Genomic DNA, 13,467 nt, shown 5'->3' on the forward strand with positions numbered 1-13,467 from the left:
TTAATTCTAATATTTTAATATATATAAATATTTAAAATTAATTAGTTAACTTATTTTTAAATTTGAATTTGAATCTTTGTAGAAAATATCTATTTTTTTAAAAGATCAAACAACAAAATATCGTTTTTCAAAAAAGATATTTTTAAATAATAGAGAAGATTTGATATTTTTGTATTAACCTATTTAAAAATTTCAAAAAATAAAATTTTAAGAATTTATCGCAGGTCGTGGCCACGAGACTATCTGAGCAAAAATATGCGTGCTTGCCACAACCAGGGGTTGATGGTGGCCAACCACTAGTCACTGTTATCCAGGCTGCGGCTAGTGGAAACTTGTGGCCGCGGCAACAGCCCGAGAAAAAAAAATTAATAAATGTTGTGTAATTTTTCAACCCAAAAACATTTTCTAAATAAATTTTACCATGTTTTACATCAAATAAAGCATTTATATAAAAATTATTTGCAAAAAAAACACAACAAAATAACCCAAATATGCTAATAATCACATAAAATTCAATATGCATAATAAAAATCATGAAATCCATCCAATTTCTCAACACATCAAATAATTCAATTTTACCATGTTCATGCATGAAAATAAAGATTACCAAATGCTCTGAGGCCAGTTGTTGGGAAAACTTATTCAGGATCTTATTTATTTTTATGTAAATTGTATATTGAACATATTAATATAAGAAAACCTAGAACATTTTTCTAAAATGGAATTCATACAGAGATAATGATAAGAACACTTACATTATTGTGCAGCAGAATGATTGAATCCTTCCTTCAGTTTCTCTAACCTTTGTATCCTTTCTGTCGCAGGGTATCACAAAGAAACTGAACCATTTTTCAATTTTCATCACAACCTTCCAAAGTATCATTAGAATCACCTAGACTAGAGTGAGAAATTCTCAACATGTGAGATAGATACAGAGAAAAGAGGAGAAAAGAATATTGAAGCTTAGAAAATGACTTATGTTGTAGAGATAATGTAAAACCTAGAGCATCAAGAATAAATCTTCTCATTTTCTGTCAGATAGTCTTTTTGTAATCTGTTTTCAACTCACTTAGCATTCCTTTTATAGGCTCGATTAAGTAACTTATTTAATTAAAAAATTAATAAAATAATAGCCAATTATCAACCCTAGGTCGAAATTATCACGAGCCATAGGCCCACCAAATTTCCATTTTAATTATAAGCCCGTTGGACTTGAAATCACGGCCCGTATTATTTTCTATTGATTAATTAATTAAATAATTATTTAAATCCTTTATCAAATAAAATATTTATAATTTGAACCTTAATTTAAACTTATTTATTAATTTAGACACTAATTTATGTTAATTAATAAATCTGCCATAATTTGTATTTTTTTCTCTATATTACATAACTTTGTGAAACTATCCAAAATTGAACTGGTCAACTTTGATAATTCTAATATATAATTAAGTGAATTAATTGAGACTACCTAGATGATTTTATCCAAGGTATAGTGGGGACCACGGGCCTATGAAATCAAGCTCCAATAAGTTATCGTAAATTTAACAAATAAATTTTCTAACTTATTAATTCTTCGTGACGCCAATAAAGACTTAGAATTGCACTCTTGAATTCAAAGAACGCTTTATAAAAAATTTAGATATGTTATTAATTATCCATTGTTACAACCATAATTGGCACTCAATCCTCTATAGATGGTCTACAATGAGACAAAACTAAAATATCGCTTTACCCCTCATTGTATTTTATCCTTAAAACACTTAGTTCCATGTAAATGATAATTCAGTAAACTAATATTGATTATTGAAATGAGAGCTCTATCATTTATCACCTTGAACCAAACTTAGAGGAAACCATCATTTCACTTCTTCATCAGAAGCTATAGATGTTAATATCTATGATTAACACTCCCACTCAATTATACTACCGGGTTCCCAAGATGTAAGTATGAGCTATTCCGCAGGGTAATCTGGTAACGAACAAGTCAAACAACTCAAATAATGCAATTAGTTAGAATACTAACCACTCAGAATTTAGATTGAATTGACCTATGGTCAACTATATGATATGACTAGAATAGATAATAATGGTATGTTTACTTATCCTTTCTACTGTCAATATCAGTCCAGTCCTAGTAACAAATACATCCGATCTTATCTACTTTGCTAATGTTCTAGAAAGAACATAACACTTGGATGTGTAAGTAGATCATATTTTAGATTGGCAAGTCAGTGTAAATCCTGTGCAATGGCCAATCTTACGACTAACTTATTTTGAACATATAATCATATTTATATTCTACTGTGATTACGTCACTATAAATATGATTAGCTATATGCTTGGGATTTAATAGAAGTTTATATTAAACAATTAATCATGAAAATAAAACATGTGAACAAAGTGATTGACCAAGTCAAAACTTGATTTCTATTCTTTTATTGATAATAAAATGAGATTACAAAGAAAGAAATTGGGTTTTAATTAAGGCATAAAACCCCAAAAATTAGATGGGGTTATGAGTACTTCATCACCTTCATTGACTATTACTGAAGATATGGGCATACTTACTTAATGCTTAGGAAGTCAGAAACTTTTGGCAAGTTTAAGGACTTCAAAGCTAAGGCTGAGGAGCAGTTAGGTAAGACTCTTAAAACACTTCAATCAGATCGAGGTGGTGAATGTTTGGATTTAAAATTCAAAGATTTTAGGATGAACGCCAAACAAAAGGGTGTTTCAAAAAGAAGAAACAGGACCTTGTTGGACATGGTCAGGTGTATGTTAAGCTACTCATAACTTCTTCTCTCATTCTGAGGTTATGCACTTCAAACGACGACTTACATTTTGAATGTAGTCCCATCTAAGACCATAAGAAAGATACCACTGGTATTTTGGAATGGTAACAAATCTAGTTTGCGCCATTTTGTCATTTGGGGTTGTCCTGCTCATGTTCTTAGACCTATGTCAAGAAAACTTGATTCGAGGTCTAAAATGTGCAATTTCGTGGGCTATACTCCAGAGACACGGGGTGGCTATTTATATAGTCAAAAGGACCAAGAAGTATTTGTTTCCACAAATGAGACCTTCATTGAACATGACTATATAACTAACTATAAACCTCGTAGCAAGGTAGTTTTGGAGGAACTCACAACTGATAAAATTTCATCACCATCATCATCATCATCATCATCATCATCATCATCATCATCATCATCATCATTAAATGATAAACGAAAAACTGAGGAAACCACTATTCTGGAAAAGGAAGCCCCAGTGCAACATCGTAGTGGGAGGATTGTCAGACAACCTATTTTCTATGAACATGAGGTACATGTCCTTGTATGTGACATAGAAAATGACGATCCATTTACCTGCGGCAATGGAAGATCATGAAAAGAAAAAATGGAAAGAGGCCATGAACAAAGATATGTAATTGATGTATTCCAATTATGTTTGGGAACTTGTAGAACCACCTAATGATGTCAAGCCCATTGAGTGAAAATGGATCTTTAAGAAGAAAATAGGTGTAGAAGGAAAAGTAGAGATTTTCAAAGCGAGGATTGTAGCCAAAGGTTACACATAGAGAGAAGGTGTTGATTATGAAGAAATATTTTCTCCCGTGCCCATCCTGAAGTCCATACGCATACTCTTATCCATAGATGTCGCCTATGATTAGGAGATATGGAAGATGGACGTTAAGATGGCTTTTCTTAATGGCTATCTTGATGAAAGTATCTATATAAAACAACCAGAAGGGTTCGTGAAGAAAGGGGGAAGATCATAAGATGTGCAAGTTTCAAAAATCCATTTATGGATTGAAGCAAGCATCTAGATCTTGGAACATCACTTTTTAAGAGACAATTAAAACATATGGCTTCAAACAGAATGTTGATAAATCATATCTGTATAAATATGTCAAAGGTAAAATCGTGGTTTTCTTAGTTCTGTACGTGGATGGCATTCTTCTCATTGGTAACGATGTAGAGACATTGTCAAACGTGAAGAAGTGGTTAGCTAAAAAGTTCCAAATGAAAGATTTGGGTGAAGCGAGCTATGTTCTGGGAATCCAAATCCTAAGGGATAAGAAGAACAAGCTCTTGGCATTTACTCAAGTTAATTATAAAAATAAGGTGCTTGAAAGGTTCTCTAATTCCAAGGAAGGTCATTTACATGGAATTACTCTTTGCAATGAACAATGTCCAATGATACCTCAAAAAGAAGAGGACATTAAACAATATCCATATACTTCAGCAGTTGGGAGTCTAATGTATGATATGTTGTTATACTAGGGCCAACATATGCTATGCAGTGGGGATTGTAAGTCATAATCAATCAAATCCTAGTTTAGAACACTAGATTGCAGTAAAGCACATTCTCAAGTATCTTTGGAGAATGACAGATTATGTGCTTGTATATTCAGGGGGTAAGTTGAACCTTACTGTATAAACTGATTTTGATTTCCAATCAGACAAAGATAGTCGTAAGTCAATGTCTGGGTTAGTGTTTACTCTTGGTGGAGGAGCTGTAGTCTGAAGAAGCATTAAATAATCTAGCATTGTAGATTCAACAATGGAAGTCGAGTATATAGCAGCTTGTGAAGTAGCTAAGCAAGCAGTTTGACTTAGGAAGTTCTCCACTGATCTGGAAGTAATTCCAGATATGGAGAAGCTACTAATCTTATATTGTGACAACAGCAGAGCAGTAGCTAACTCCAAGGAACCTAGAAGCCACAAGAGATGAAAGCATAAAGAAAGGAAATACCATATGGTTAGAGAAATTGTGCACCAAGGTGATGTAATAGTTATGAAGAAAGCATCAGAACAAAACCTGGCAGATTCGTTTACCAAGACACTTCCTACAAAGTCGTTTATAGGTTATGTACGCAATATAGGATTGTGAGAGATGTCTCACTTTCTTTGAGGGAAAGTGGGAGAATGTTAGGGTTTGTGCCTTAAAAGCCTGTGAAAACACATTTAATTGATTTAAATAAAAGTACAATTTTACTATATTTGAATGTTATAATTATTGTTTGAATATCAAAAAAATTTCATATTCATTTATGAGAATATGATCTGGTATTAGTACGAGAAAATTAAGATCATATATAATGAATAAAATAGTCAGCGACATATTGAAGTACGAAATCGTTAATGAATGGTTTGTAGCACGGTTTACTAAGCATACAAGATCCATGTAATCTAGATTTAGATTACTGATATGGATATACATCTTGGTAAAAGTGTTGTATATAATAATGATTTATATGAAAGGGCCAATATAAATTAATTATTTTTATAAACTTATCGTTTGCAATAAAGATTTAATTCATATCATAATAGATGATCATTTGTAGAACAGTCTAAATCTTGAGTAATCATGAAATTATGTTTGTGCTTATTGGAACTTTTGATTCATTCATTAAGGTCTCTTGATACAATGAGGCTAGTGACTTTTGATTTGGAGATTCAATATCATGAATGGCTAGGAACATGATTTTACAATAATGTAATCCATGCTTTCGTAACAGATCAAATATTAGATCCCTTAAGGGTTAATTCTAGAACTGGATAGTTATTGAGCTCAAGTCTATAATATGATTATAGATTAATTATTCGCTAGTTGATAACTCTACAAAATAGAGTTATTTTACCACTTTTTATGTGCTAATTGTTGCTTAATTCTTGAGTTTTTAATTGATTTATTAAGTTTTAAAGTAATTTTGAATTTATTAGGTTTATTTTGATTTTATATATTTTTGTATGTTTTTATAGTTATTTTGTTGTAAAATGTTGTTATTACTTATTTGCATTATTATAGTTGAATTTGAGGTAAAAAAATGTTGTATTATTGAACTTAAATGTTAAATATAAATTAAGTTATAATTAATATTTTCAAAGAATTAAATTGATTTATTTTATAGTTGAAAATATTTTATTATGATTTATTTTATATTTATTATGTAGGGAATTTATGGCATTTTTGCCCTTGAAAAGCAATAAAAATGATGAAAAAAACAAAGGAAATTGGCATTTTCCCAGATATAGGCCTGCCCAGCCTTCAGGATCGAAGCCTCCAGCACCTGCCACTTCCCAGCATGCTTCGGCCAACCTCCTGGGCAGCTTGCCACCAATCCCTTCAGCCAACTTCCTTATTCAGCTGCCACCGTGGGCCTGCTCTCCTCACCAGCCCAGAAACGAGGCCCACAGCACCAGGCCCGAGCCCAGCCGTTTGCCTCCACCAAAGCTCCCAGCCGTCCCTTCCTCACTCAGCCAACACGCCCAGCATTTGCTCAGCTACCACCCCGTGCCTCCAATAGAGCTGTTTGCCTCCCACGCCTGGCACCTTCAGCAAACCAACAGGTGCTTCCCTAGCAACATCCATCACTCAGCCCAGCCTACTGGGCCCGCCAGATGCCAATCCGGCCCACCTTCAATGTGCACAGCCCACACGCCTCTGCCCAGACTAGGCTCACTGCCCCCTTGCACCCCAAGTGCCATAAAGCTACCATTTTATTTTTGAGCCCAACAAAAGCAATTTGTCCCATTGTCCCATTTGTTAAAAATACAACATTTGTACCCCACATTCTACACAGTTTACCCCAAAACATCATCATTATACCCTATAATTTACCCCTATTTTCCATATTATTATTAATTCAATCAATTTAATTAATTTAAATTGATTATTTTAATACCCCTTTTTTGGCTATAAATAAGGGAGTTTAGTGTGCATCTTTTGGGGAGGAGGTTACCATACCAAAAATTCTACACATTTCAAAACCTTTCTATTCTCTTCATCTTCTTCTTCTTTTTGGTTATTTTCTATGTATTTTTAGAGGAAAAATTTGGGGGTTTCTCCTCCAAATTTTCCTTTTTATGTTTGTAATTTTTAGTGTGTATTTGCTATTCAAGTTATGAGTTTCTAATCTTTTTAAGATTATTAAGGTGATGATGAAACAATTTGTAACTAGATAGTATTTATTTTGTATGTTGATTTCCCATTTTGTGCAACAAAGTTTATGGAATTTTCTTCTTCAAATATCTTCTTTCATCTTAAATATCATGTATTTTGGATTGTTAGCACATATTTACACTTTATTCTTCATTAGTGCAAAAACATAATATTCTTTGTGCAAGATGTGTCATTAAATTGTACACATCCATGCTTAGAACAAAAGTATTATGTTTTGTCTTATAAATAATGTTCATTGATTTATTTGTTATTTCATTAGATTGATTTACACTAAATGCTTTGAAATTATAATTTTTAAAAGTGAAGAAATATCTTATATTTTTAGAAGTAATTTGTGCTTAAAATTATAAATCTGTTTAGAAAATGATAGTTTGATTTATTTTAACTATCACTAAAACTTGAGAATCAATGTACTTATAAATATTATTGAACTTATATTTTGTGGATTCTAATCCTTAATAATCTTATTTTACCATCTTGTTTACAATTTTTAATTTAGCAATATATATTTTCTTTAATTTCTATATCATTGTCTTTTATTTTATTTTCATCATTCGAAAATCTCTTCAATCTTTGGAGCTAGGTTAGAATTTGTTAATTTTGGTTTAAAATAGTTTTCTTTTCGATTTTAGACAACTCCTTTGGGTTCGATATCCTTGCGTACATGATCACTATTCTATATGAACGATTCGTGCGCTTGCGATTTATAAATATTTAAAACATACCCGGTTTGGGTCCATCACTAGTGAATTAATGGTACTGAAGGAACAATAGGTAATTAGAAGGGTAAAACATTAATCATGACCAACGCTAATTAACGAACCAATAAATGGAGGACAAAACTACATTTATTGATTATATCAATGGACTACAAGAGAAAACTCTGTAAATATAATTCTATAAATATTTAGAGTGCAATTCCATATTTGTAGTAGAGTAATCATAGAACTAATTAATAAAATTATTGAATTAAAGAGTTTAAATAATAATCTGGTTTATTGGAGCTTCGTATTATAGGTTCATGGTCGCCAAGTCGCCACTATCCTTGTAATGCCCTGGATAGCCAAGACCATTACAGTGTGTGTTTATAAAGAGCCAGACTTGCTAATCAAGTCATTTAAATAAAATCGTGTCATTGAAGCTATAAAGGAACTAGGGTTAAAAGCGTTTTGGTCTCAAAAGCCACATTTTCATTAAAAAGTATCATCTGTTACATGGGATCCCAAAAATATTAAGTTCAAAGACCGTTTACAAAAGACACAAGGTTTATGTACAATAACCGGCCATACTAAGGCAAAACAAGCAGTTAGGTGATCCCTGTCCTGGTCCACTCCTCGACCGTGGCGGTCGAACCGCTGGCTATGTACATTCCACCTCGGAGCTCTCCACCTCAGGCTTGGTCCAGCTTGCCCTTGCCTTTACCTGCACCACGTAGCACCCGTGAGCCAAGGCCCAGCAAGAAAACACAACAACAATAGAGCATGAACAATTAGCAGACAAGTCAATATCTCACATTGCATCACATAAACTCAGACATATCATCAGTCAGTATATTCAAGTATTCCACATACCAGGCATATCAGTTCACAATATACATAATTCACAAATGATAACTAGGGCTAGCGCCCTCAGGCTGCTCCCTCTGTTACCCCGTTGTTCTTGGCTACCAGTGGCCAATCCGCTCTTTGTGCGCTAAAGTCATGTATGGCACTCTTAGACCGCTTTTACATGTCCCATGGCGTAATACCAACATTGACACGATGCAACTCTCGGGAGCACTTAGTCCCATCACAATCATACAACCGGGTGCAGTTTTCTTACCTTTCGATTCACTAGTTTCCGATGCCTCAAAGCCGCGAGCACGGTCCTCTACCCCGAGCCTCTCCAAAGACATAATCACATCACAAATGAAACATCCTTTGTCACTAATCAATCCAAAAATACTTCCCAGAACCAATCCCACACTCTCGAAATTCCCCAAATCCCTAAAACAATGCACCGAAGACATCCCTTGAACCCCCGGAGCAAAGGCTCAAAATTGCAAAATCCCATGTCCTGAAATTGGCCTAGCGTCGTGGCGCTGCCCTATAGGGCCGCGGCACCCAGCAAGTCAGAGAGCTTGCTCTCCCCAGAAATAGCCTCGCGTCGCGGCGCCCAAGAATAGGGCCGCGGCGTTCCTTCGCGAACCTAGATTTCTGGGTTTTCCCTTACGTTTTTCCCGAACCCAAATCACTCCAAATCACCCCAAACTCATACCTAAGCCCCAAAACCAACTCAAAACCCCAAATAACCATTCAACAACCTATAAACATCATAATCTAGCTCAGTTATACAACCATTCACAGAATTCACACTTAAATTTCAGACTCAAACACTTAAACCAAAACTTGAGTAAAGCCTAAACCAAACCTCTAGATTCTTAAATCATAACAGCTACGAGATTGCAAACATGTTAAATACCCTTACCTCAATCAGAAATTCAACTTGAGCTTCCTCCAATCCAAGCTTTAAACTGAATTCCCCTTGACAAACTAGCTGAATTTTCATGCAAAACAAGCCATGGCTGTCTTTCAATTCCTTCCAAAATCAAATTCAGAACTTAATAAAACAGGGACCAAATCCTTACCTCAGTATAAACCTTGATATGTGCTTGATTCCACACCCTTAAGCCCTTTACTAGCCTCAAAGAACACAGCTCAATTCCTCTTCCACTTTGCCTTCTAGGTTCTTGATTCTCCCTTTCCTTCTTGATCTTTCTAGCCTTCCAAGTCTTAATTTCAGTTATACTTAGCATAAAAGAATCGTATATATCCTTTTCCCTCAGCCAAAGCCATCTATACCACTGCCAAAAGACCACCTTATCCCTCCACTAATACCCCTTCCTAGCTAAACCTCAAGGGCACACTTGTCCTTTACTAACATTACAATTCTACCACTTTTCCAACAAAACCTGTTACTCTCTATGGTTACTAACAGTTACACAGGTTGCCAAATCACCAGTTACCATTATCTAGCTTTCTAGGACCGTCTCGGCACGTACATCACATTGATACCACCACACCCACGCGGTACAAATCACATAGCATAATTATCACATAACATAATACACATAGTCATATATCATGCTTTAAATCATAATCATGCATCTTAATCATTAAAATCACACATAATTCCCATTATGCCCTCCAGGCACAATAATCAAGGCCCTTAAGCCTTATTAGTGAATATGGGTCGTTACAATCCCACACTGTCAAGGGTAAGGATGCATAAGGATGATTAATAGAGAAAAATGAATAAATTGCAAATGAATTAATTTTTCGGGCAAGGAAATAATTATGTGATAATTATGAACAATTTATTAATTGTGAATTAATTAATTTATTAACTAAATAGTTTTTATTTGACAAACTTTATATTAGTTAAAATAAATATTATTCATGTTTGGATTAATATTTGGAAGAGTTTAAATATTATCTTATTATAAGATAATTATTTAAAACTTATACTTTTTAAGATAAATTAATTTTGAATTAACTGATATGTATTTTTGGATAAATATCTTGTCTTAAAATTAATTAAATAAACAAATGAGAAAATCAGGAATACACATACAGTGGCGCCACTCACATGTGCCATATCCCTAGGATTTGAATTTTGAATTTCATATTAATTTGTTGATTTATTATTCTTTTTAAATATGATTTAAATTAAATAATTAAGATAGTTGTAACTAGTTAGTTTTAATTCAAGTAAAGATTAATAAAATAGTTTAATTATCTTTATAAACATGAAAAGAAGCAATTCTTTTCTAAGTCAGTTGTTTCTAGGTTATTAGACTCTCTCAAAGAAAGAAACGATAGAATTTTCTACACCTGAAATTCTATAAGTTTCCATAGCCTCTCTATTCTCAAACCTCTTTCGATCTCATGTGTTGAGCACATCTAGAGAGCCTAAAATCAACATTTGAGGAATGACTTGGAAGGCTAAGGTCTGCGCTTTAATAAGGATAGGAAGATCTTTGATTTTTACTAAAAGACTCAAGGACACTTGATAGGCTACGAGAGATAATCTCTATTTCATATATGTGTTTAGTATATCTATTTATGTATGATCCTGGCTCTATTGATAATTTTTTTAAATACCTATACATTCTGCTGCCTATTTTGATATATTTTTTTAATTTAATACCAACAGGTGTTGCTGTCGCCTGGAGGATATGTTTAGTTAAAGCCAGATTATGGGTTTGGGGCCTTTGGTTTGGGATAATTTCATGGAGGTAGACGAGAGGTAGTAGATCGAAAAATACACTTGTTTGGTGGTTGGTTTTTATTTTAGTTTTGTTATTTTTTTTGCCTAGTTTTGTTGGCTTTGTTTCTTTTAACTTGCAAAATAATGGTGGATTTCAACCACTGCCCTGCTGTATTAGTGGGGTTAGTAGATATAATGGCGGGGGATGATGGTTTTTATTCTTATTGTGTGGTTGGTGGAACTTCGATCTGCGCAAATTGCTTCTTAAAAGTCTCGACTTTTCTCTCCTTGGCTGTCAGATATGGGGCATTTCTCAATCTCTATTGGCCCTGCGTTATGTAACATTTTGATATCTAATATCAGGGCTTATGAACATGGTTGGTCGTTGTTTTATTTTCTTATTCCTAGTTTTAATAATGGAGTTGTTATCTTCTGCCTTCTATCATATACCCATATGGAAATGAAACCTAGTCTACTTTGCACTCGTTGGAAGTTTGATTGCTTGTGGCTAATTAGACCACGTGGCAGTAATTAGAGAAGTAATTAGGATGCTTGGGAGATAATAAAGCTTTGTAGATCTCGCACAGAGCTTCTCGGAGTGTAATCTCCTCCCAGCATGCCCTAATCCTTTTTATTGGCATGGATGTCTCCAAGTGAGGGCATGTTATGAGGACCACACTAGCAGTCCTCCCGTCTTCTTGACCTGATACTCCTCTAGGTCTAGGGTTTTGTCCTCGGTCCTGGAGAGAGCACCATGTGGTAGTCACTGTAGCCTTGGGCAACCACAAGATCATCTGAGAACTTTTTGGATGCCTCGAGTAGTGGCGTCAAGTTCATACACTCGACAATTATTATTTCCCACAACACCGCCTGTCATGGGTAAACGTGTAGCAGCACTCTTATAGTGTCAGAGGCGTGTCTCCCGTAAATTTGGTGGGCTCCAACATACGAATTGGGCCCATAGTCTTAATTAGAACATTCAGAGGGGCTGAATAACAATTAACTCCCTAAATAATTGAGGAATATTTGTAATAAATGATATTAATGACCGTCAGCCTCTATAAATAGGGCTAGGGTACCATTTTAAAAGGGTTCAAAACTTTCGTACTAAGAGTAATATATACGCTACGTAAGAAAACCTCCATTGAAGCTTGCCATCTCAAGATTCAATAAGAGTAACACTAAAGACTCATGGACTAGGGTTGTTTTATAACCCGAACCATGTAAAGTTATGGTGTTATTCTTCTCTTTTTTCCCTTTAAGTTCTATTATTAAGTTAATAGATAAAAATGCAGTCAACATTTTGGTGCTATGATTGAGAGCTTGAAGAAAGCTTGAATAAATAGTCATTATGAACACATGTCGAAACGCTCCGGATAGCGTTGCTCCTCCCGCCGGAACTGAGGTGGGAGAACCCAGCCGACCACCTCCACATGACATCTCGGAGATGGCCCAGGAGGATTACAATGAGAATGCTGACTATGATAGTGAAGATGAAGGGTTAAATGAGGAGGACTATCCTTAGCCCATGGATGCGGAGGATCCATCAGAAATGGTGGCGCTCCACGGCCAGATGGATTCCTAGAGCAAAAGCTTAATGCCCACGAAGGGAATGTTGCCTCCTTACAAAAGATGGTTAACGCCATGAGGGCTACTCTGGTGGCAGAAAGGTTGTGAGTGGACCCCCATGGCGAAGTATTATCTAGGCAGCCAGCTAGTGTGCCACTTGCGCACCCAGCCAGAGTTTCACCTGTCAATGCGGCATGCATGCCTCTTGAGCACCCCACTGGCATGGCGCAAGATCTATGAGCTGGCGTGCCATCTGCGCACCCAGCTAGAGCTAGAGCTAGAGCCCCACCTACGTTACAAGACCGTGGCAAAGGCAAAGTAGACGAAGATCCTACTCAGGGAGAGAAGAGAACTTGTCTGGCTTCCAAGCCCATTCAAGCTCCAAAGAGGGACAATGATAACCAAGGGCGTGGACCCCAAGGAAACTGTCAGGTCGCTAGAGTTTACGAAGCCCAGACTGTTCTGCCCAGGCACGGTGTGATAGATCACGTTAGGCTTGGAGGTGGAGTCCCGACGGTACCTCACTAGCATCATAAGCACCCTGGCTAGGGGCCAACAGGAGAAATGTCTCTGCGAATTGTGGAGAGAACACCCGACATAGAGTGCCAATAAAAATCGCGACCCTCTCTACATAGAATTGGAGAGTTTGAAAAGGATAATGGTGAAGATGGCCCAGAG

Source organism: Humulus lupulus, chromosome 5, assembly GCF_963169125.1.
Source record: "Humulus lupulus chromosome 5, drHumLupu1.1, whole genome shotgun sequence".
In the NCBI taxonomy this organism is placed as follows: Eukaryota; Viridiplantae; Streptophyta; class Magnoliopsida; order Rosales; family Cannabaceae; genus Humulus; species Humulus lupulus.